Raw genomic sequence first — 22519 nt, 5'->3', positions numbered from 1 at the left:
GTGAGGGCCGTGGTTGGTTGTGGGGTGGAGAGGGGCATGGCTGGTTGTTGAGTGGTGAGGGGCGTGGCTGGTTGTGTGGGGTGGTTAGGGACGTTACTGGTTGTGTGTGTGGAGGATACGTCCTCCCGCATCTCGTGAAGGGCGAAGAGTGCCTAGAACAATACAAGGAGACAGGCGAAGAGTTGAACGCCTGTGGGGACGTAGGGGGCGTAGGACGTAGGGGCGTAGATGGTTGTGTGGGATGGTGAGGGGCGTGGCTGGTTGTGTGTGGTGGTGAAGGGCGTGGCTGGTTGTGGGATGGTGAGGGGCATTGCTGGTTGTGTAGGGTGGTTAGTGACGTGGCTGGTTCTGTGAGGTGATGAGGGGCGTGGTTGGTTGTGTGGGAATCTGAGGGGCGTGCTTGGTTGTGAGGGGTGAATAGGGACGTAGCTGGTTGTGTGGGGTAGTGTGAGGCGTGGTTGGTTGTGTGGGATGGTGAGGGGCGTGGTTGGTTATGTGGGGTGGTTAGGGATGTGGCTAGTTGTGTGGGGTGGTGAGGGGCGTTGCTGGTTGTTTGGGTTGTGAGAGGCGTTGCTGGTTGTGTGGGGTGGTCAGGGGCGTAACTGGTTGTGTGGAATAGTGAGGGGCGTGGCTGGTTGTGTGGGGGTGGTGAGTGACGTAGCTGGTTGTGAGGGGTGGTGAGGGGCGTGGCTGGTTGTGTGGGGTGGTGAGGGGCGTTGCTGGTTGTGGAGTGGTGAGGTGCATGGATGGTTGTCGGGTGGTGAGGGGCATGGCTGGTTGTCGGGTCGTGAGAGGCATGGCTGGTTGTGGATTGGTGAGGAGCTTGGTTGGTTATGGGGTGGTGAGGGGCTTGACTGGTTGTGTGGGATGGACAGACATATGTCTGGTTGTATAGGGTGGTGAGGGGCGTGTCTGGTTGTGGGGTGGTGAGGGGCATGGCGGGTTGTGGAGTGGTGAGGGGCGTGGTTGGTTGTGGAATGGTGAGAGGCGTGGTTGGTTGTGGAGTGGGGAGAGGGGTGGTTGGTTGTGTGGAGTGGTGAGGGGCATGGCTGGTTGTGGGGTGGTGAGGGGCATGGCTGGTTGTGGAGTGGGGAGAGGCGTGGTTGGTTGTGTGGTGTGGTGATGGGCATGGCTGGTTGTGGGGTGGTGAGGGGCATGGCTGGTTGTGGGGTGGTGAGGGGCATGGCTGGTTGAGGGGTGGTGAGGGGGCATGCCTGGTTGTGGAGTAGTGAGAGACGTGGCTAGTTGTGGAGTGGTGAGGGGCGTGGTTGGATGTGGGGTGTTGAGGGGCATTGCTGGTTGTTGGGTGGTGAGGGGCGTGGTTGGTTGTGTGGGGTGGATACGGACGTGGCTGGTTGGCTGGTTGTAAAGTGATGTGGGACGTGGCTGGTTGTGGGATGGTGAGGGGCGTGGTTGGTTGTGTAGGGTGGTTAGGGACGTGGCTGGTTGTGTGGGGTGGTGAGGGGCGTTGATGGTTGTGTCGGGTGGTGAGGGGCGTTGCTGGTTGTGTCCGGTGGTAGGGGGCGTAGCTGCTTGTGGGGTGGTGAGTTGTGTGGCTGGTTGTGGGGTGGTGAGGGGCGTGGCTGGTTGTGTGGAGTGGTGTGGGGCGTGGCTGGTTGTGGAGTGAGGAGGGGCGTGGTTGGTTGTGTGGGTTGGTGAGGGGCATACCTGGTTGTGGGGTGGTGAGGGAGGGGCATGGCTGGTTGTGGGGTGGTGAGAGGCATTTCTGGTAGTGGAGTGGTGAGGGGCGTAGCTGGTTGTGGATTGGTGAGGGGCATGGCTGGTTGTGGAGTAGTGAGGGACGTGGCTGGTTGTGGTGAGGGTCATGGCTGGTTGTGTAGTGGTGAGGGCCGTGGTTGGTTGTGGGGTGGAGAGGGGCATGGCTGGTTGTTGAGTGGTGAGGGGCGTGGCTGGTTGTGTGGGGTGGTTAGGGACGTTACTGGTTGTGTGTGTGGTAGTGAGGGGCGTAGATGGTTGTGTGGGATGGTGAGGGGCGTGGCTGGTTGTGTGTGGTGGTGAAGGGCGTGGCTGGTTGTGGGATGGTGAGGGGCATTGCTGGTTGTGTAGGGTGGTTAGTGACGTGGCTGGTTCTGTGAGGTGATGAGGGGCGTGGTTGGTTGTGTGGGAATCTGAGGGGCGTGCTTGGTTGTGAGGGGTGAATAGGGACGTAGCTGGTTGTGTGGGGTAGTGTGAGGCGTGGTTGGTTGTGTGGGATGGTGAGGGGCGTGGTTGGTTGTGTGGGGTGGTTAGGGATGTGGCTAGTTGTGTGGGGTGGTGAGGGGCGTTGCTGGTTGTTTGGGTTGTGAGAGGCGTTGCTGGTTGTGTGGGGTGGTCATTGGCGTAACTGGTTGTGTGGAATAGTGAGGGGCGTGGCTGGTTGTGTGGGGGTGATGAGTGACGTAGCTGGTTGTGAGGGGTGGTGAGGGGCGTGGCTGGTTGTGTGGGGTGGTGAGGGGCGTTGCTGATCGTGTGGGGTGGTGAGGGGCGTGGCTGGTTGTGGAGTGGTGAGGTGCATGGATGGTTGTCGGGTAGTGAGGGGCATGGCTGGTTGTCGGGTCGTGAGAGGCATGGCTGGTTGTGGATTGGTGAGGAGCTTGGTTGGTTATGGGGTGGTGAGGGGCTTGATTGGTTGTGTGGGATGGACAGACATATGTCTGGTTGTATAGGGTGGTGAGGGGCGTGTCTGGTTGTGGGGTGGTGAGGGGCATGGCTGGTTGTGGAGTGGTGAGGGGCGTGGTTGGTTGTGGAATGGTGAGAGGCGTGGTTGGTTGTGGAGTGGGGAGAGGGGTGGTTGGTTGTGTGGAGTGGTGATGGGCATGGCTGGTTGTGGGGTGGTGAGGGGCATGGCTGGTTGTGGGGTGGTGAGGGGCATGGCTGGTTGAGGGGTGGTGAGGGGGCATGCCTGGTTGTGGAGTAGTGAGAGACGTGGCTAGTTGTGGAGTGGTGAGGGGCGTGGTTGGATGTGGGGTGTTGAGGGGCATTGCTGGTTGTTGGGTGGTGAGGGGCGTGGTTGGTTGTAGGGTGTTGAGGGACGTGGCTGGTTGTTGAGTGGTGAAGAGCGTGGCTGGTTCTGTTGGATAGTGAGGGTCGTGGTTTGTAGAGGAGTGGTGAGGGGCGTGGTTTGAAGTGTTGGGTGGTGAGGGGCGTGACTGGTTGTGGGGTGGTGAGGGGCGTGTTTGATGGTGTGGTGTTGTTAGGGACGTTGCTGGTTGTGTAGGGTGTTGAGGGGCGTGGCTGGTTGTGGGGTGGTCAGTGGCGTGGCTGGTTGTGTAGAGTGGTGAAGGGGTGAAGGGCGTAGTTGGTTTTGTAGGATGGATAGGAACGTGGCTGGTTGTGTTGGGTGGTGAGGGGCGTGGCTGGTTGTGTGGGGTGGTGAGGGGCGTGGCAGGTTGTGGGGTGGTGAAAGGCGTGGTTTGTTGTGTGAGATGGTGAGGGGTGTGGCTGGTTGTGTGTGGTGGTGAGTGGCATGGCTGGTTGTGTGGGGAGGTGAGGGGCGTGGCTGGTTTTGTGGGGAGGTGAGGGGCGTGGCTGGTTTTGTGGGGTGGTGAGGGGCGTGGCTGATTTTGTGCGAGGGTTAGGGGCGTGGCTGGTTGTGTGGGGTGGTGTGGGACGTAGCCTGTTGTGTGGGGTGGTGAGGGGCGTGGCTGGATGTGTGGGGTGGTGAGGGGCGTGGCAGGTTGTGTTGGATGGTGAGGTGCGTGAATGGTTGTATGGGGTGGTGAGGGGCGTGGCTGGTTGTGTGGGGTGGTGAGGGGCGTGGCTGGTTGTGAGGGGTGGTGAGAGGCGTCGTTGGTTGTGTGGGATGGTGTGGGGTGTGGCTGGTTGTGTGTGGTGGTGAGGGGCGTTGCTGGTTGTGGAGTTGTGAGAGGCAGTGCTGGTTGTAGAGTGGTGAGGGACGTGGCTAGTTGTAGGGGTGCTGAGGGTCATGGCTGGTTGTGGAGTGGTGAAGGGTGTGGTTTGTTGTGGGGTGCTGTGGGGCGTGGTTGGTTGTGGGGTGGTGAGGGGCCTGGCTGGTTGTGGGGTGGTGAGGGCCATGGCTGGTTGTGGAGTTGTGAGAGGCATAGCTGGTTGTAGAATGGTGAGGGGCATGGCTGGTTGTGTGGTGGTGAGGGGCATGGCTGGTTGTGGAGTGGTGAGGGGCATGGCTGGTTGTGGAGTGATGAGGGGCGTGGTTGGTTGTGGGGTGGTGAGGGGCAATGCTGGTTGTTGGGTGGTGAGAGGAGTGGCTGGTTGTGGAGTGGTGAGAAGCGTGGCTGGTTGTGTTGGATAGTGAGGGTCGTGATTTGTTGAGGAGTGGTGAGGGGCGTGATTTGATGTGTTGGGTGGTGAGGGGCGTGGCTGGTTGTGGGGTGGTGAGGCGCGTAGTTTGTTGTGTGGGGTGTTGAGGCGCGTGGTTGGTTGTGTGTGGTGGTGAGGGGCATTACTGATAGTGGGGAGGTGCGGGGCGTGGCTGGTTGTGGAGTTGTGTGTGGCGTGACTGGTTGTATGGGATAGTGAGGGGCGTGGTTGGTTGTGTGGGGTGGATACGGACGTGGCTGGTTGGCTGGTTGTAAAGTGATGTGGGACGTGGCTGGTTGTGGGATGGTGAGGGGCGTGGTTGGTTGTGTAGGGTGGTTAGGGACGTGGCTGGTTGTGTGGGGTGGTGAGGGGCGTTGATGGTTGTGTCGGGTGGTGAGGGGCGTTGCTGGTTGTTGGGTGCTGAGGGGTGTGGCTGGTTGTGTGGGATGGTGACGGGGCACTGCTGGTTGTGTCGGGTGGTGAGGGGCGTTGCTGGTTGTGTCCGGTGGTAGGGGGCGTAGCTGGTTGTGGGGTGGTGAGTTGTGTGGCTGGTTGTGGGGTGGTGAGGGGCGTGGCTGGTTGTGTGGAGTGGTGTGGGGCGTGGCTGGTTGTGGAGTGAGGAGGGGCGTGGTTGGTTGTGTGGGTTGGTGAGGGGCATACCTGGTTGTGGGGTGGTGAGGGGCATGGCTGGTTGTGGGGTGGTGAGAGGCATTTCTGGTAGTGGAGTGGTGAGGGGCGTAGCTGGTTGTGGATTGGTGAGGGGCATGGCTGGTTGTGGAGTAGTGAGGGACGTGGCTGGTTGTGGTGAGGGTCATGGCTGGTTGTGTAGTGGTGAGGGCCGTGGTTGGTTGTGGGGTGGAGAGGGGCATGGCTGGTTGTTGAGTGGTGAGGGGCGTGGCTGGTTGTGTGGGGTGGTTAGGGATGTTACTGGTTGTGTGTGTGGTAGTGAGGGGCGTAGATGGTTGTGTGGGATGGTGAGGGGCGTGGCTGGTTGTGTGTGGTGGTGAAGGGCGTGGCTGGTTGTGGGATGGTGAGGGGCATTGCTGGTTGTGTAGGGTGGTTAGTGACGTGGCTGGTTCGGTGAGGTGATGAGGGGCGTGGTTGGTTGTGTGGGAATCTGAGGGGCGTGCTTGGTTGTGAGGGGTGAATAGGGACGTAGCTGGTTGTGTGGGGTAGTGTGAGGCGTGGTTGGTTGTGTGGGATGGTGAGGGGCGTGGTTGGTTGTGTGGGGTGGTTAGGGATGTGGCTAGTTGTGTGGGGTGGTGAGGGGCGTTGCTGGTTGTTTGGGTTGTGAGAGGCGTTGCTGGTTGTGTGGGGTGGTCATTGGCGTAACTGGTTGTGTGGAATAGTGAGGGGCGTGGCTGGTTGTGTGGGGGTGGTGAGTGACGTAGCTGGTTGTGAGGGGTGGTGAGGGGCGTGGCTGGTTGTGTGGGGTGGTGAGGGGCGTTGCTGATCGTGTGGGGTGGTGAGGGGCGTGGCTGGTTGTGGAGTGGTGAGGTGCATGGATGGTTGTCGGGTAGTGAGGGGCATGGCTGGTTGTCGGGTCGTGAGAGGCATGGCTGGTTGTGGATTGGTGAGGAGCTTGGTTGGTTATGGGGTGGTGAGGGGCTTGACTGGTTGTGTGGGATGGACAGACATATGTCTGGTTGTATAGGGTGGTGAGGGGCGTGTCTGGTTGTGGGGTGGTGAGGGGCATGGCTGGTTGTGGAGTGGTGAGGGGCGTGGTTGGTTGTGGAATGGTGAGAGGCGTGGTTGGTTGTGGAGTGGGGAGAGGGGTGGTTGGTTGTGTGGGGTGGTGATGGGCATGGCTGGTTGTGGGGTGGTGAGGGGCATGGCTGGTTGTGGGGTGGTGAGGGGCATGGCTGGTTGAGGGGTGGTGAGGGGGCATGCCTCGTTGTGGAGTAGTGAGAGACGTGGCTAGTTGTGGAGTGGTGAGGGGCGTGGTTGGATGTGGGGTGTTGAGGGGCATTGCTGGTTGTTGGGTGGTGAGGGGCGTGGTTGGTTGTAGGGTGTTGAGGGACGTGGCTGGTTGTTGAGGGGTGAAGAGCGTGGCTGGTTCTGTTGGATAGTGAGGGTCGTGGTTTGTTGAGGAGTGGTGAGGGGCGTGGTTTGAAGTTTTGGGTGGTGAGGGGCGTGACTGGTAGTGGGGTGGTGAGGGGCGTGTTTGATGGTGTGGTGTTGTTAGGGACGTTGCTGGTTGTGTTGGGTGTTGAGGGGCGTGGCTGGTTGTGGGGTGGTCAGTGGCGTGGCTGGTTGTGTAGAGTGGTGAAGGGGTGAAGGGCGTAGTTGGTTTTGTAGGATGGATAGGAACGTGGCTGGTTGTGTTGGGTGGTGAGGGGCGTGGCTGGTTGTGTGGGGTGGTGAGGGGCGTGGCAGGTTGTGGGGTGGTGAAAGGCGTGGTTGTTGTGTGAGATGGTGAGGGGTGTGGCTGGTTGTGTGTGGTGGTGAGTGGCATGGCTGGTTGTGTGGGGAGGTGAGGGGCGTGGCTGGTTTTGTGGGGAGGTGAGGGGCGTGGCTGGTTTTGTGGGGTGGTGAGGGGCGTGGCTGATTTTGTGCGAGGGTTAGGGGCGTGGCTGGTTGTGTGGGGTGGTGTGGGACGTAGCCTGTTGTGTGGGGTGGTGAGGGGCGTGGCTGCATGTGTGGGGTGGTGAGGGGCGTGGCAGGTTGTGTTGGATGGTGAGGTGCGTGAATGGTTGTATGGGGTGGTGAGGGGCGTGGCTGGTTGTGTGGGGTGGTGAGGGGCGTGGCTGGTTGTGAGGGGTGGTGAGAGGCGTCGTTGGTTGTGTGGGATGGTGTGGGGTGTGGCTGGTTGTGTGTGGTGGTGAGGGGCGTTGCTGGTTGTGGAGTTGTGAGAGGCATAGCTGGTTGTAGAGTGGTGAGGGACGTGGCTAGTTGTAGGGGTGCTGAGGGTCATGGCTGGTTGTGGAGTGGTGAAGGGTGTGGTTTGTTGTGGGGTGGTGTAGGGCGTGGTTGGTTGTGGGGTGGTGAGGGGCCTGGCTGGTTGTGGGGTGGTGAGGGCCATGGCTGGTTGTGGAGTTGTGAGAGGCATAGCTGGTTGTAGAATGGTGAGGGGCATGGCTGGTTGTGTGGTGGTGAGGGGCATGGCTGGTTGTGGAGTGGTGAGGGGCATGGCTGGTTGTGGAGTGATGAGGGGCATGGTTGGTTGTGGGGTGGTGAGGGGCAATGCTGGTTGTTGGGTGGTGAGAGGCGTGGCTGGTTGTGGAGTGGTGAGGAGCGTGGCTGGTTGTGTTGGATAGTGAGGGTCGTGATTTGTTGAGGAGTGGTGAGGGGCGTGATTTGATGTGTTGGGTGGTGAGGGGCGTGGCTGGTTGTGGGGTGGTGAGGCGCGTAGTTTGTTGTGTGGGGTGTTGAGGCGCGTGGTTGGTTGTGTGTGGTGGTGAGGGGCATTACTGATAGTGGGGAGGTGCGGGGCGTGGCTGGTTGTGGAGTTGTGTGTGGCGTGACTGGTTGTATGGGATAGTGAGGGGCGTGGTTGGGTGTGTGGGGTGGATACGGACGTGGCTGGTTGGCTGGTTGTAAAGTGATGTGGGACGTGGCTGGTTGTGGGATGGTGAGGGGCATGGTTGGTTGTGTAGGGTGGTTAGGGACGTGGCTGGTTGTGTGGGGTGGTGAGGGGCGTTGATGGTTGTGTCGGGTGGTGAGGGGCGTTGCTGGTTGTTGGGTGCTGAGGGGTGTGGCTGGTTGTGTGGGATGGTGACGGGGCACTGCTGGTTGTGTCGGGTGGTGAGGGGCGTTGCTGGTTGTGTCGGGTGGTAGGGGGCGTAGCTGGTTGTGGGGTGGTGAGTTGTGTGGCTGGTTGTGGGGTGGTGAGGGGCGTGGCTGGTTGTGTGGAGTGGTGTGGGGCGTGGCTGGTTGTGTGGGGTAGTAAGGGGCGTGGTTGGTTGTGTGGATTGGTGAGGGGGTTTACTGGTTGAGGGGTAATGAGGGGCGTGGCTAGTTGTGTGGGATTGTGAGGGGCATGGCTGGTTGAGGGGTGGTGAGGGGGCATGCCTCGTTGTGGAGTAGTGAGAGACGTGGCTAGTTGTGGAGTGGTGAGGGGCGTGGTTGGATGTGGGGAGTTGAGGGGCATTGCTGGTTGTTGGGTGGTGAGGGGCGTGGTTGGTTGTAGGGTGTTGAGGGACGTGGCTGGTTGTTGAGTGGTGAAGAGCGTGGCTGGTTCTGTTGGATAGTGAGGGTCGTGGTTTGTTGAGGAGTGGTGAGGGGCGTGGTTTGAAGTTTTGGGTGGTGAGGGGCGTGACTGGTAGTGGGGTGGTGAGGGGCGTGTTTGATGGTGTGGTGTTGTTAGGGACGTTGCTGGTTGTGTAGGGTGTTGAGGGGCGTGGCTGGTTGTGGGGTGGTCAGTGGCGTGGCTGGTTGTGTAGAGTGGTGAAGGGGTGAAGGGCGTAGTTGGTTTTGTAGGATGGATAGGAACGTGGCTGGTTGTGTTGGGTGGTGAGGGGCGTGGCTGGTTGTGTGGGGTGGTGAGGGGCGTGGCAGGTTGTGGGGTGGTGAAAGGCGTGGTTGTTGTGTGAGATGGTGAGGGGTGTGGCTGGTTGTGTGTGGTGGTGAGTGGCATGGCTGGTTGTGTGGGGAGGTGAGGGGCGTGGCTGGTTTTGTGGGGAGGTGAGGGGCGTGGCTGGTTTTGTGGGGTGGTGAGGGGCGTGGCTGATTTTGTGCGAGGGTTAGGGGCGTGGCTGGTTGTGTGGGGTGGTGTGGGACGTAGCCTGTTGTGTGGGGTGGTGAGGGGCGTGGCTGCATGTGTGGGGTGGTGAGGGGCGTGGCAGGTTGTGTTGGATGGTGAGGTGCGTGAATGGTTGTATGGGGTGGTGAGGGGCGTGGCTGGTTGTGTGGGGTGGTGAGGGGCGTGGCTGGTTGTGAGGGGTGGTGAGAGGCGTCGTTGGTTGTGTGGGATGGTGTGGGGTGTGGCTGGTTGTGTGTGGTGGTGAGGAGCGTTGCTGGTTGTGGAGTTGTGAGAGGCATAGCTGGTTGTAGATTGGTGAGGGACGTGGCTAGTTGTAGGGGTGCTGAGGGTCATGGCTGGTTGTGGAGTGGTGAAGGGTGTGGTTTGTTGTGGGGTGGTGTAGGGCGTGGTTGGTTGTGGGGTGGTGAGGGGCCTGGCTGGTTGTGGGGTGGTGAGGGCCATGGCTGGTTGTGGAGTTGTGAGAGGCATAGCTGGTTGTAGAATGGTGAGGGGCATGGCTGGTTGTGTGGTGGTGAGGGGCATGGCTGGTTGTGGAGTGGTGAGGGGCATGGCTGGTTGTGGAGTGATGAGGGGCATGGTTGGTTGTGGGGTGGTGAGGGGCAATGCTGGTTGTTGGGTGGTGAGAGGCGTGGCTGGTTGTGGAGTGGTGAGGAGCGTGGCTGGTTGTGTTGGATAGTGAGGGTCGTGATTTGTTGAGGAGTGGTGAGGGGCGTGATTTGATGTGTTGGGTGGTGAGGGGCGTGGCTGGTTGTGGGGTGGTGAGGCGCGTAGTTTGTTGTGTGGGGTGTTGAGGCGCGTGGTTGGTTGTGTGTGGTGGTGAGGGGCATTACTGATAGTGGGGAGGTGCGGGGCGTGGCTGGTTGTGGAGTTGTGTGTGGCGTGACTGGTTGTATGGGATAGTGAGGGGCGTGGTTGGGTGTGTGGGGTGGATACGGACGTGGCTGGTTGGCTGGTTGTAAAGTGATGTGGGACGTGGCTGGTTGTGGGATGGTGAGGGGCATGGTTGGTTGTGTAGGGTGGTTAGGGACGTGGCTGGTTGTGTGGGGTGGTGAGGGGCGTTGATGGTTGTGTCGGGTGGTGAGGGGCGTTGCTGGTTGTTGGGTGCTGAGGGGTGTGGCTGGTTGTGTGGGATGGTGACGGGGCACTGCTGGTTGTGTCGGGTGGTGAGGGGCGTTGCTGGTTGTGTCGGGTGGTAGGGGGCGTAGCTGGTTGTGGGGTGGTGAGTTGTGTGGCTGGTTGTGGGGTGGTGAGGGGCGTGGCTGGTTGTGTGGAGTGATGTGGGGCGTGGCTGGTTGTGTGGGGTAGTAAGGGGCGTGGTTGGTTGTGTGGATTGGTGAGGGGGTTTACTGGTTGAGGGGTAATGAGGGGCGTGGCTAGTTGTGTGGGATTGTGAGGGGCATGGCTGGTTGTGTAGGTTGGTGAGGGGCGTGGTTGGTTGTGGAATGGTGAGGGGCGTTGTTGGTTGTGGAGTGGGGAGGGGCATTGCTGGTTGTGGGGTGTGAGGGGCATAGCGTGTTATGGAGTGGTGAGGGGCGTGGTTGGTTGTGGCGTGTTGAGGGGCGTGGCTGGTTGTGGCGTAGTTAGGGGGCGTGGTTGGTTGTGTGGAGTGGTGAGGGGCGTGGCTGGTTGTGTGGGATGGTGAGGGGCATGGTTGGTTGTGTGGGGTGATTAGGGACGTGGCTGGTTATGTGGGGTGGCGAGGGGCGTGGCTGGTTGTGTGGAGTGGTGTGGGGCGTGGCTGGTTGTGTGGGGTGGTAATTGACGTGGCTGGTTGTGTGGTGTGGTGTGGGGCGTGGCTGGTTGTGTGGGGTGGTAAGGGGCGTGGCTGGTTGTGTGGGGTGGCGAGGGGCGTGGCTGGTTGTGTGATGGTGTGAGCGTGGCTAGTTGTGTGGGATGGTGAGGGGCGTTGTTGGTTGTGTGTTGGTGGTGACGGGTGTTTCTGGTTGTGTCAGGTGGTTAGGGACGTGGCTAGATGTGAGGGGTGATGAGGGGCGAGGCTGGTTCTGTGGGGTGGTGAGGGGCGTGGCTGGTTCTCTGGGGTGGTGAGGGGCGTGGCTGGTTCTCTGGGGTGGTGAGGGGCGTGGCTATTGAATGGGATGGTGAGGGACGTGGCTGGTTGTGTGGGGTGGTGAGGGGCGTGGCTGGTTGTGTGGGAAGGTGACGGGGCGTTGCTGGTTGTGTGGGGTGGTGAGGGTCGTGGCTGGTTGAGTGGGGTGGAAAGGGGCATGGTTGATTGTGGGGTGGTGAGGAGCGTGGTTGGTTGTGGGGTGGTGAGGGGCATGGCTGGTTCTCTGGGGTGGTGAGGGGCGTGGCTGGTTCTCTGGGGTGGTGAGGGGCGTGGTTATTGAATGGGATGGTGAGGGACGTGGCTGGTTGTGTGGGGTGGTGAGGGGCGTGGCTGTTTGTGTGGGATGGTGACGGGGCACTGCTGGTTGTGTCGGGTGGTGAGGGGCGTTGCTGGTTGTGTCGGGTGGTAGGGGGCGTAGCTGGTTGTGGGGTGGTAGGGGGCGTAGCTGGTTGTGGGGTGGTGAGTTGTGTGGCTGGTTGTGGGGTGGTGAGGGGCGTGGTTTTTTGTGGATTGGTGAGGGGTTTGGCTAGTTGAGGGGAGGTGAGGGGCATGGCTGGTTGTGTGGGATTATGAGGGGCATGGCTGGTTGTGTGGGTTGGTGAGGGGCGTGGTTGGTTGTAGGATGGTGAGGGGCATGGCTGGTTTTGGGGTGGTGAGGGGCGTGGCTGGTTGTGGAGTGGTGAGAGGCATGGCTGGTTGTGGAGTGGTGAGTGGCGTGGTTGGTTGTGGGGTGGTGAGGGGCGTGGTTGGTTGTGGAGTGGTGAGGGGCATGGCTGGTTGTGGAGTGGTGACGGGCATGATTGGTTGTGGGGTGGTAAGGGGCATGGCTGGATGTGGGGGGATTGAGGGGTTGTGGAGTAGTGAAGGGCATGGCTGGTTCTGTGTGATAGTGAGGGGCGCGGTTGGTTGTGTTGGGTGGTTAGGGACGTGGCTGGTTTTGTGGGGTGGTGAGGGGCGTGGCTGGTTGTGGGATAGTGATGGCCGTGGTTGGTTGTGTGGGATGGTGAGGGGCGTGGCTGGTTGTGTGGGGTGGTTTGGGACGTGGCTGGTTGTATGGTGTGGTGAGGGGCGTGGTTGGCTGTGTGAGGTGGTGAGGGGCGTGTTTGGTTGTGTGGGGTGGATAGGGACGTGGTTGGATGTGTTGGGTGGTGAGGGGCGTGGTTTGTTGTGTGGGGTGGTTAGGGGCGTGGCTTGTTGTGGAGTGGTGAGGGGCGTGGTTGGTTGTGTGGGTTGGTGAGGGGCAAGGCTTGTTGTGGTATGGTGAAGGGCATGGCTGGTTGTGGATTGGTGAGGAGCGTGGTTGGATGTGTGGGGTGGTGAGGGGCGTGGTTGGTTGTTGGGTGTTGAGGGGCATGGCTGGTTGAGGGGTGGTGAGGGGCATGGCTGGTTTTGGAGTAGTGTGGGACGTGGTTGGTTGTGGGGTGGTGTGGGGCGTGGTTGGTTGTGGAGTGGTGAGGGGCGTGGTTGGTTGTGTAGGGTGGTTAGGGACGTGGCTGGTTGTGTGGGGTGGTGAGGGGCGTTGATGGTTGTGTCGGGTGGTGAGGGGCGTTGCTGGTTGTTGGGTGCTGAGGGGTGTGGCTGGTTGTGTGGGATGGTGACGGGGCACTGCTGGTTGTGTCGGGTGGTGAGGGGCGTTGCTGGTTGTGTCCGGTGGTAGGGGGCGTAGCTGGTTGTGGGGTGATGAGTTGTGTGGCTGGTTGTGGGGTGGTGAGGGGCGTGGCTGGTTGTGTGGAGTGGTGTGGGGCGTGGCTGGTTGTGGAGTGAGGAGGGGCGTGGTTGGTTGTGTGGGTTGGTGAGGGGCATACCTGGTTGTGGGGTGGTGAGGGGCATGGCTGGTTGTGGGGTGGTGAGAGGCATTTCTGGTATTGGAGTGGTGAGGGGCGTAGCTGGTTGTGGATTGGTGAGGGGCATGGCTGGTTGTGGATTGGTGAGGGGCATGGCTGGTTGTGGAGTAGTGAGGGACGTGGCTGGTTGTGGTGAGGTTTCATGGCTGGTTGTGTAGTGGTGAGGGCCGTGGTTGGTTGTGGGGTGGAGAGGGGCATGGCTGGTTGTTGAGTGGTGAGGGGCGTGGCTGGTTGTGTGGGGTGGTTAGGGACGTTACTGGTTGTGTGTGTGGAGGATACGTCCTCCCGCATCTCGTGAAGGGCGAAGAGTGCCTAGAACAATACAAGGAGACAGGCGAAGAGTTGAACGCCTGTGGGGACGTAGGGGGCGTAGGACGTAGGGGCGTAGATGGTTGTGTGGGATGGTGAGGGGCGTGGCTGGTTGTGTGTGGTGGTGAAGGGCGTGGCTGGTTGTGGGATGGTGAGGGGCATTGCTGGTTGTGTAGGGTGGTTAGTGACGTGGCTGGTTCTGTGAGGTGATGAGGGGCGTGGTTGGTTGTGTGGGAATCTGAGGGGCGTGCTTGGTTGTGAGGGGTGAATAGGGACGTAGCTGGTTGTGTGGGGTAGTGTGAGGCGTGGTTGGTTGTGTGGGATGGTGAGGGGCGTGGTTGGTTATGTGGGGTGGTTAGGGATGTGGCTAGTTGTGTGGGGTGGTGAGGGGCGTTGCTGGTTGTTTGGGTTGTGAGAGGCGTTGCTGGTTGTGTGGGGTGGTCAGGGGCGTAACTGGTTGTGTGGAATAGTGAGGGGCGTGGCTGGTTGTGTGGGGGTGGTGAGTGACGTAGCTGGTTGTGAGGGGTGGTGAGGGGCGTGGCTGGTTGTGTGGGGTGGTGAGGGGCGTTGCTGGTTGTGGAGTGGTGAGGTGCATGGATGGTTGTCGGGTGGTGAGGGGCATGGCTGGTTGTCGGGTCGTGAGAGGCATGGCTGGTTGTGGATTGGTGAGGAGCTTGGTTGGTTATGGGGTGGTGAGGGGCTTGACTGGTTGTGTGGGATGGACAGACATATGTCTGGTTGTATAGGGTGGTGAGGGGCGTGTCTGGTTGTGGGGTGGTGAGGGGCATGGCGGGTTGTGGAGTGGTGAGGGGCGTGGTTGGTTGTGGAATGGTGAGAGGCGTGGTTGGTTGTGGAGTGGGGAGAGGGGTGGTTGGTTGTGTGGGGTGGTGAGGGGCATGGCTGGTTGTGGGGTGGTGAGGGGCATGGCTGGTTGTGGAGTGGGGAGAGGCGTGGTTGGTTGTGTGGTGTGGTGATGGGCATGGCTGGTTGTGGGGTGGTGAGGGGCATGGCTGGTTGTGGGGTGGTGAGGGGCATGGCTGGTTGAGGGGTGGTGAGGGGGCATGCCTGGTTGTGGAGTAGTGAGAGACGTGGCTAGTTGTGGAGTGGTGAGGGGCGTGGTTGGATGTGGGGTGTTGAGGGGCATTACTGGTTGTTGGGTGGTGAGGGGCGTGGTTGGTTGTGTGGGGTGGATACGGACGTGGCTGGTTGGCTGGTTGTAAAGTGATGTGGGACGTGGCTGGTTGTGGGATGGTGAGGGGCGTGGTTGGTTGTGTAGGGTGGTTAGGGACGTGGCTGGTTGTGTGGGGTGGTGAGGGGCGTTGATGGTTGTGTCGGGTGGTGAGGGGCGTTGCTGGTTGTGTCCGGTGGTAGGGGGCGTAGCTGCTTGTGGGGTGGTGAGTTGTGTGGCTGGTTGTGGGGTGGTGAGGGGCGTGGCTGGTTGTGTGGAGTGGTGTGGGGCGTGGCTGGTTGTGGAGTGAGGAGGGGCGTGGTTGGTTGTGTGGGTTGGTGAGGGGCATACCTGGTTGTGGGGTGGTGAGGGAGGGGCATGGCTGGTTGTGGGGTGGTGAGAGGCATTTCTGGTAGTGGAGTGGTGAGGGGCGTAGCTGGTTGTGGATTGGTGAGGGGCATGGCTGGTTGTGGAGTAGTGAGGGACGTGGCTGGTTGTGGTGAGGGTCATGGCTGGTTGTGTAGTGGTGAGGGCCGTGGTTGGTTGTGGGGTGGAGAGGGGCATGGCTGGTTGTTGAGTGGTGAGGGGCGTGGCTGGTTGTGTGGGGTGGTTAGGGACGTTACTGGTTGTGTGTGTGGTAGTGAGGGGCGTAGATGGTTGTGTGGGATGGTGAGGGGCGTGGCTGGTTGTGTGTGGTGGTGAAGGGCGTGGCTGGTTGTGGGATGGTGAGGGGCATTGCTGGTTGTGTAGGGTGGTTAGTGACGTGGCTGGTTCTGTGAGGTGATGAGGGGCGTGGTTGGTTGTGTGGGAATCTGAGGGGCGTGCTTGGTTGTGAGGGGTGAATAGGGACGTAGCTGGTTGTGTGGGGTAGTGTGAGGCGTGGTTGGTTGTGTGGGATGGTGAGGGGCGTGGTTGGTTGTGTGGGGTGGTTAGGGATGTGGCTAGTTGTGTGGGGTGGTGAGGGGCGTTGCTGGTTGTTTGGGTTGTGAGAGGCGTTGCTGGTTGTGTGGGGTGGTCATTGGCGTAACTGGTTGTGTGGAATAGTGAGGGGCGTGGCTGGTTGTGTGGGGGTGATGAGTGACGTAGCTGGTTGTGAGGGGTGGTGAGGGGCGTGGCTGGTTGTGTGGGGTGGTGAGGGGCGTTGCTGATCGTGTGGGGTGGTGAGGGGCGTGGCTGGTTGTGGAGTGGTGAGGTGCATGGATGGTTGTCGGGTAGTGAGGGGCATGGCTGGTTGTCGGGTCGTGAGAGGCATGGCTGGTTGTGGATTGGTGAGGAGCTTGGTTGGTTATGGGGTGGTGAGGGGCTTGACTGGTTGTGTGGGATGGACAGACATATGTCTGGTTGTATAGGGTGGTGAGGGGCGTGTCTGGTTGTGGGGTGGTGAGGGGCATGGCTGGTTGTGGAGTGGTGAGGGGCGTGGTTGGTTGTGGAATGGTGAGAGGCGTGGTTGGTTGTGGAGTGGGGAGAGGGGTGGTTGGTTGTGTGGAGTGGTGATGGGCATGGCTGGTTGTGGGGTGGTGAGGGGCATGGCTGGTTGTGGGGTGGTGAGGGGCATGGCTGGTTGAGGGGTGGTGAGGGGGCATGCCTGGTTGTGGAGTAGTGAGAGACGTGGCTAGTTGTGGAGTGGTGAGGGGCGTGGTTGGATGTGGGGTGTTGAGGGGCATTGCTGGTTGTTGGGTGGTGAGGGGCGTGGTTGGTTGTAGGGTGTTGAGGGACGTGGCTGGTTGTTGAGTGGTGAAGAGCGTGGCTGGTTCTGTTGGATAGTGAGGGTCGTGGTTTGTTGAGGAGTGGTGAGGGGCGTGGTTTGAAGTTTTGGGTGGTGAGGGGCGTGACTGGTAGTGGGGTGGTGAGGGGCGTGTTTGATGGTGTGGTGTTGTTAGGGACGTTGCTGGTTGTGTAGGGTGTTGAGGGGCGTGGCTGGTTGTGGGGTGGTCAGTGGCGTGGCTGGTTGTGTAGAGTGGTGAAGGGGTGAAGGGCGTAGTTGGTTTTGTAGGATGGATAGGAACGTGGCTGGTTGTGTTGGGTGGTGAGGGGCGTGGCTGGTTGTGTGGGGTGGTGAGGGGCGTGGCAGGTTGTGGGGTGGTGAAAGGCGTGGTTTGTTGTGTGAGATGGTGAGGGGTGTGGCTGGTTGTGTGTGGTGGTGAGTGGCATGGCTGGTTGTGTGGGGAGGTGAGAGGCGTGGCTGGTTTTGTGGGGAGGTGAGGGGCGTGGCTGGTTTTGTGGGGTGGTGAGGGGCGTGGCTGATTTTGTGCGAGGGTTAGGGGCGTGGCTGGTTGTGTGGGGTGGTGTGGGACGTAGCCTGTTGTGTGGGGTGGTGAGGGGCGTGGCTGGATGTGTGGGGTGGTGAGGGGCGTGGCAGGTTGTGTTGGATGGTGAGGTGCGTGAATGGTTGTATGGGGTGGTGAGGGGCGTGGCTGGTTGTGTGGGGTGGTGAGGGGCGTGGCTGGTTGTGAGGGGTGGTGAGAGGCGTCGTTGGTTGTGTGGGATGGTGTGGGGTGTGGCTGGTTGTGTGTGGTGGTGAGGGGCGTTGCTGGTTGTGGAGTTGTGAGAGGCAGTGCTGGTTGTAGAGTGGTGAGGGACGTGGCTAGTTGTAGGGGTGCTGAGGGTCATGGCTGGTTGTGGAGTGGTGAAGGGTGTGGTTTGTTGTGGGGTGCTGTGGGGCGTGGTTGGTTGTGGGGTGGTGAGGGGCCTGGCTGGTTGTGGGGTGGTGAGGGCCATGGCTGGTTGTGGAGTTGTGAGAGGCATAGCTGGTTGTAGAATGGTGAGGGGCATGGCTGGTTGTGTGGTGGTGAGGGGCATGGCTGGTTGTGGAGTGGTGAGGGGCATGGCTGGTTGTGGAGTGATGAGGGGCGTGGTTGGTTGTGGGGTGGTGAGGGGCAATGCTGGTTGTTGGGTGGTGAGAGGCGTGGCTGGTTGTGGAGTGGTGAGAAGCGTGGCTGGTTGTGTTGGATAGTGAGGGTCGTGATTTGTTGAGGAGTGGTGAGGGGCGTGATTTGATGTGTTGGGTGGTGAGGGGCGTGGCTGGTTGTGGGGTGGTGAGGCGCGTAGTTTGTTGTGTGGGGTGTTGAGGCGCGTGGTTGGTTGTGTGTGGTGGTGAGGGGCATTACTGATAGTGGGGAGGTGCGGGGCGTGGCTGGTTGTGGAGTTGTGTGTGGCGTGACTGGTTGTATGGGATAGTGAGGGGCGTGGTTGGTTGTGTGGGGTGGATACGGACGTGGCTGGTTGGCTGGTTGTAAAGTGATGTGGGACGTGGCTGGTTGTGGGATGGTGAGGGGCGTGGTTGGTTGTGTAGGGTGGTTAGGGACGTGGCTGGTTGTGTGGGGTGGTGAGGGGCGTTGATGGTTGTGTCGGGTGGTGAGGGGCGTTGCTGGTTGTTGGGTGCTGAGGGGTGTGGCTGGTTGTGTGGGATGGTGACGGGGCACTGCTGGTTGTGTCGGGTGGTGAGGGGCGTTGCTGGTTGTGTCCGGTGGTAGGGGGCGTAGCTGGTTGTGGGGTGGTGAGTTGTGTGGCTGGTTGTGGGGTGGTGAGGGGCGTGGCTGGTTGTGTGGAGTGGTGTGGGGCGTGGCTGGTTGTGGAGTGAGGAGGGGCGTGGTTGGTTGTGTGGGTTGGTGAGGGGCATACCTGGTTGTGGGGTGGTGAGGGGCATGGCTGGTTGTGGGGTGGTGAGAGGCATTTCTGGTAGTGGAGTGGTGAGGGGCGTAGCTGGTTGTGGATTGGTGAGGGGCATGGCTGGTTGTGGAGTAGTGAGGGACGTGGCTGGTTGTGGTGAGGGTCATGGCTGGTTGTGTAGTGGTGAGGGCCGTGGTTGGTTGTGGGGTGGAGAGGGGCATGGCTGGTTGTTGAGTGGTGAGGGGCGTGGCTGGTTGTGTGGGGTGGTTAGGGATGTTACTGGTTGTGTGTGTGGTAGTGAGGGGCGTAGATGGTTGTGTGGGATGGTGAGGGGCGTGGCTGGTTGTGTGTGGTGGTGAAGGGCGTGGCTGGTTGTGGGATGGTGAGGGGCATTGCTGGTTGTGTAGGGTGGTTAGTGACGTGGCTGGTTCTGTGAGGTGATGAGGGGCGTGGTTGGTTGTGTGGGAATCTGAGGGGCGTGCTTGGTTGTGAGGGGTGAATAGGGACGTAGCTGGTTGTGTGGGGTAGTGTGAGGCGTGGTTGGTTGTGTGGGATGGTGAGGGGCGTGGTTGGTTGTGTGGGGTGGTTAGGGATGTGGCTAGTTGTGTGGGGTGGTGAGGGGCGTTGCTGGTTGTTTGGGTTGTGAGAGGCGTTGCTGGTTGTGTGGGGTGGTCATTGGCGTAACTGGTTGTGTGAAATAGTGAGGGGCGTGGCTGGTTGTGTGGGGGTGGTGAGTGACGTAGCTGGTTGTGAGGGGTGGTGAGGGGCGTGGCTGGTTGTGTGGGGTGGTGAGGGGCGTTGCTGATCGTGTGGGGTGGTGAGGGGCGTGGCTGGTTGTGGAGTGGTGAGGTGCATGGATGGTTGTCGGGTAGTGAGGGGCATGGCTGGTTGTCGGGTCGTGAGAGGCATGGCTGGTTGTGGATTGGTGAGGAGCTTGGTTGGTTATGGGGTGGTGAGGGGCTTGACTGGTTGTGTGGGATGGACAGACATATGTCTGGTTGTATAGGGTGGTGAGGGGCGTGTCTGGTTGTGGGGTGGTGAGGGGCATGGCTGGTTGTGGAGTGGTGAGGGGCGTGGTTGGTTGTGGAATGGTGAGAGGCGTGGTTGGTTGTGGAGTGGGGAGAGGGGTGGTTGGTTGTGTGGGGTGGTGATGGGCATGGCTGGTTGTGGGGTGGTGAGGGGCATGGCTGGTTGTGGGGTGGTGAGGGGCATGGCTGGTTGAGGGGTGGTGAGGGGGCATGCCTCGTTGTGGAGTAGTGAGAGACGTGGCTAGTTGTGGAGTGGTGAGGGGCGTGGTTGGATGTGGGGTGTTGAGGGGCATTGCTGGTTGTTGGGTGGTGAGGGGCGTGGTTGGTTGTAGGGTGTTGAGGGACGTGGCTGGTTGTTGAGTGGTGAAGAGCGTGGCTGGTTCTGTTGGATAGTGAGGGTCGTGGTTTGTTGAGGAGTGGTGAGGGGCGTGGTTTGAAGTTTTGGGTGGTGAGGGGCGTGACTGGTAGTGGGGTGGTGAGGGGCGTGTTTGATGGTGTGGTGTTGTTAGGGACGTTGCTGGTTGTGTAGGGTGTTGAGGGGCGTGGCTGGTTGTGGGGTGGTCAGTGGCGTGGCTGGTTGTGTAGAGTGGTGAAGGGGTGAAGGGCGTAGTTGGTTTTGTAGGATGGATAGGAACGTGGCTGGTTGTGTTGGGTGGTGAGGGGCGTGGCTGGTTGTGTGGGGTGGTGAGGGGCGTGGCAGGTTGTGGGGTGGTGAAAGGCGTGGTTGTTGTGTGAGATGGTGAGGGGTGTGGCTGGTTGTGTGTGGTGGTGAGTGGCATGGCTGGTTGTGTGGGGAGGTAAGGGGCGTGGCTGGTTTTGTGGGGAGGTGAGGGGCGTGGCTGGTTTTGTGGGGTGGTGAGGGGCGTGGCTGATTTTGTGCGAGGGTTAGGGGCGTGGCTGGTTGTGTGGGGTGGTGTGGGACGTAGCCTGTTGTGTGGGGTGGTGAGGGGCGTGGCTGCATGTGTGGGGTGGTGAGGGGCGTGGCAGGTTGTGTTGGATGGTGAGGTGCGTGAATGGTTGTATGGGGTGGTGAGGGGCGTGGCTGGTTGTGTGGGGTGGTGAGGGGCGTGGCTGGTTGTGAGGGGTGGTGAGAGGCGTCGTTGGTTGTGTGGGATGGTGTGGGGTGTGGCTGGTTGTGTGTGGTGGTGAGGGGCGTTGCTGGTTGTGGAGTTGTGAGAGGCATAGCTGGTTGTAGAGTGGTGAGGGACATGGCTAGTTGTAGGGGTGCTGAGGGTCATGGCTGGTTGTGGAGTGGTGAAGGGTGTGGTTTGTTGTGGGGTGGTGTAGGGCGTGGTTGGTTGTGGGGTGGTGAGGGGCCTGGCTGGTTGTGGGGTGGTGAGGGCCATGGCTGGTTGTGGAGTTGTGAGAGGCATAGCTGGTTGTAGAATGGTGAGGGGCATGGCTGGTTGTGTGGTGGTGAGGGGCATGGCTGGTTGTGGAGTGGTGAGGGGCATGGCTGGTTGTGGAGTGATGAGGGGCATGGTTGGTTGTGGGGTGGTGAGGGGCAATGCTGGTTGTTGGGTGGTGAGAGGCGTGGCTGGTTGTGGAGTGGTGAGGAGCGTGGCTGGTTGTGTTGGATAGTGAGGGTCGTGATTTGTTGAGGAGTGGTGAGGGGCGTGATTTGATGTGTTGGGTGGTGAGGGGCGTGGCTGGTTGTGGGGTGGTGAGGCGCGTGGTTGGTTGTGTGTGGTGGTGAGGGGCATTACTGATAGTGGGGAGGTGCGGGGCGTGGCTGGTTGTGGAGTTGTGTGTGGCGTGACTGGTTGTATGGGATAGTGAGGGGCGTGGTTGGGTGTGTGGGGTGGATACGGACGTGGCTGGTTGGCTGGTTGTAAAGTGATGTGGGACGTGGCTGGTTGTGGGATGGTGAGGGGCATGGTTGGTTGTGTAGGGTGGTTAGGGACGTGGCTGGTTGTGTGGGGTGGTGAGGGGCGTTGATGGTTGTGTCGGGTGGTGAGGGGCGTTGCTGGTTGTTGGGTGCTGAGGGGTGTGGCTGGTTGTGTGGGATGGTGACGGGGCACTGCTGGTTGTGTCGGGTGGTGAGGGGCGTTGCTGGTTGTGTCGGGTGGTAGGGGGCGTAGCTGGTTGTGGGGTGGTGAGTTGTGTGGCTGGTTGTGGGGTGGTGAGGGGCGTGGCTGGTTGTGTGGAGTGGTGTGGGGCGTGGCTGGTTGTGTGGGGTAGTAAGGGGCGTGGTTGGTTGTGTGGATTGGTGAGGGGGTTTACTGGTTGAGGGGTAATGAGGGGCGTGGCTAGTTGTGTGGGATTGTGAGGGGCATGGCTGGTTGTGTAGGTTGGTGAGGGGCGTGGTTGGTTGTGGAATGGTGAGGGGCGTTGTTGGTTGTGGAGTGGGGAGGGGCATTGCTGGTTGTGGGGTGTGAGGGGCATAGCGTGTTATGGAGTGGTGAGGGGCGTGGTTGGTTGTGGCGTGTTGAGGGGCGTGGCTGGTTGTGGCGTAGTTAGGGGGCGTGGTTGGTTGTGTGGAGTGGTGAGGGGCGTGGCTGGTTGTGTGGGATGGTGAGGGGCATGGTTGGTTGTGTGGGGTGATTAGGGACGTGGCTGGTTATGTGGGGTGGCGAGGGGCGTGGCTGGTTGTGTGGATTGGTGTGGGGCGTGGCTGGTTGTGTGGGGTGGTAATTGACGTGGCTGGTTGTGTGGTGTGGTGTGGGGCGTGGCTGGTTGTGTGGGGTGGTAAGGGGCGTGGCTGGTTGTGTGGGGTGGCGAGGGGCGTGGCTGGTTGTGTGATGGTGTGAGCGTGGCTAGTTGTGTGGGATGGTGAGGGGCGTTGTTGGTTGTGTGTTGGTGGTGACGGGTGTTTCTGGTTGTGTCAGGTGGTTAGGGACGTGGCTAGATGTGAGGGGTGATGAGGGGCGAGGATGGTTCTGTGGGGTGGTGAGGGGCGTGGCTGGTTCTCTGGGGTGGTGAGGGGCGTGGCTGGTTCTCTGGGGTGGTGAGGGGCGTGGCTATTGAATGGGATGGTGAGGGACGTGGCTGGTTGTGTGGGGTGGTGAGGGGCGTGGCTGGTTGTGTGGGAAGGTGACGGGGCGTTGCTGGTTGTGTGGGGTGGTGAGGGTCGTGGCTGGTTGAGTGGGGTGGAAAGGGGCATGGTTGATTGTGGGGTGGTGAGGAGCGTGGTTGGTTGTGGGGTGGTGAGGGGCATGGCTGGTTCTCTGGGGTGGTGAGGGGCGTGGCTGGTTCTCTGGGGTGGTGAGGGGCATGGTTATTGAATGGGATGGTGAGGGACGTGGCTGGTTGTGTGGGGTGGTGAGGGGCGTGGCTGTTTGTGTGGGATGGTGACGGGGCACTGCTGGTTGTGTCGGGTGGTGAGGGGCGTTGCTGGTTGTGTCGGGTGGTAGGGGGCGTAGCTGGTTGTGGGGTGGTAGGGGGCGTAGCTGGTTGTGGGGTGGTGAGTTGTGTGGCTGGTTGTGGGGTGGTGAGGGGCGTGGTTTTTTGTGGATTGGTGAGGGGTTTGGCTAGTTGAGGGGAGGTGAGGGGCATGGCTGGTTGTGTGGGATT

Source organism: Procambarus clarkii, chromosome 39 (genome assembly GCF_040958095.1).
Source record: "Procambarus clarkii isolate CNS0578487 chromosome 39, FALCON_Pclarkii_2.0, whole genome shotgun sequence".
Taxonomy (NCBI): Eukaryota; Metazoa; Arthropoda; class Malacostraca; order Decapoda; family Cambaridae; genus Procambarus; species Procambarus clarkii.
The sequence above is the reverse complement of the archived record's forward strand: the minus strand, read 5'-3'. Positions refer to the sequence as shown.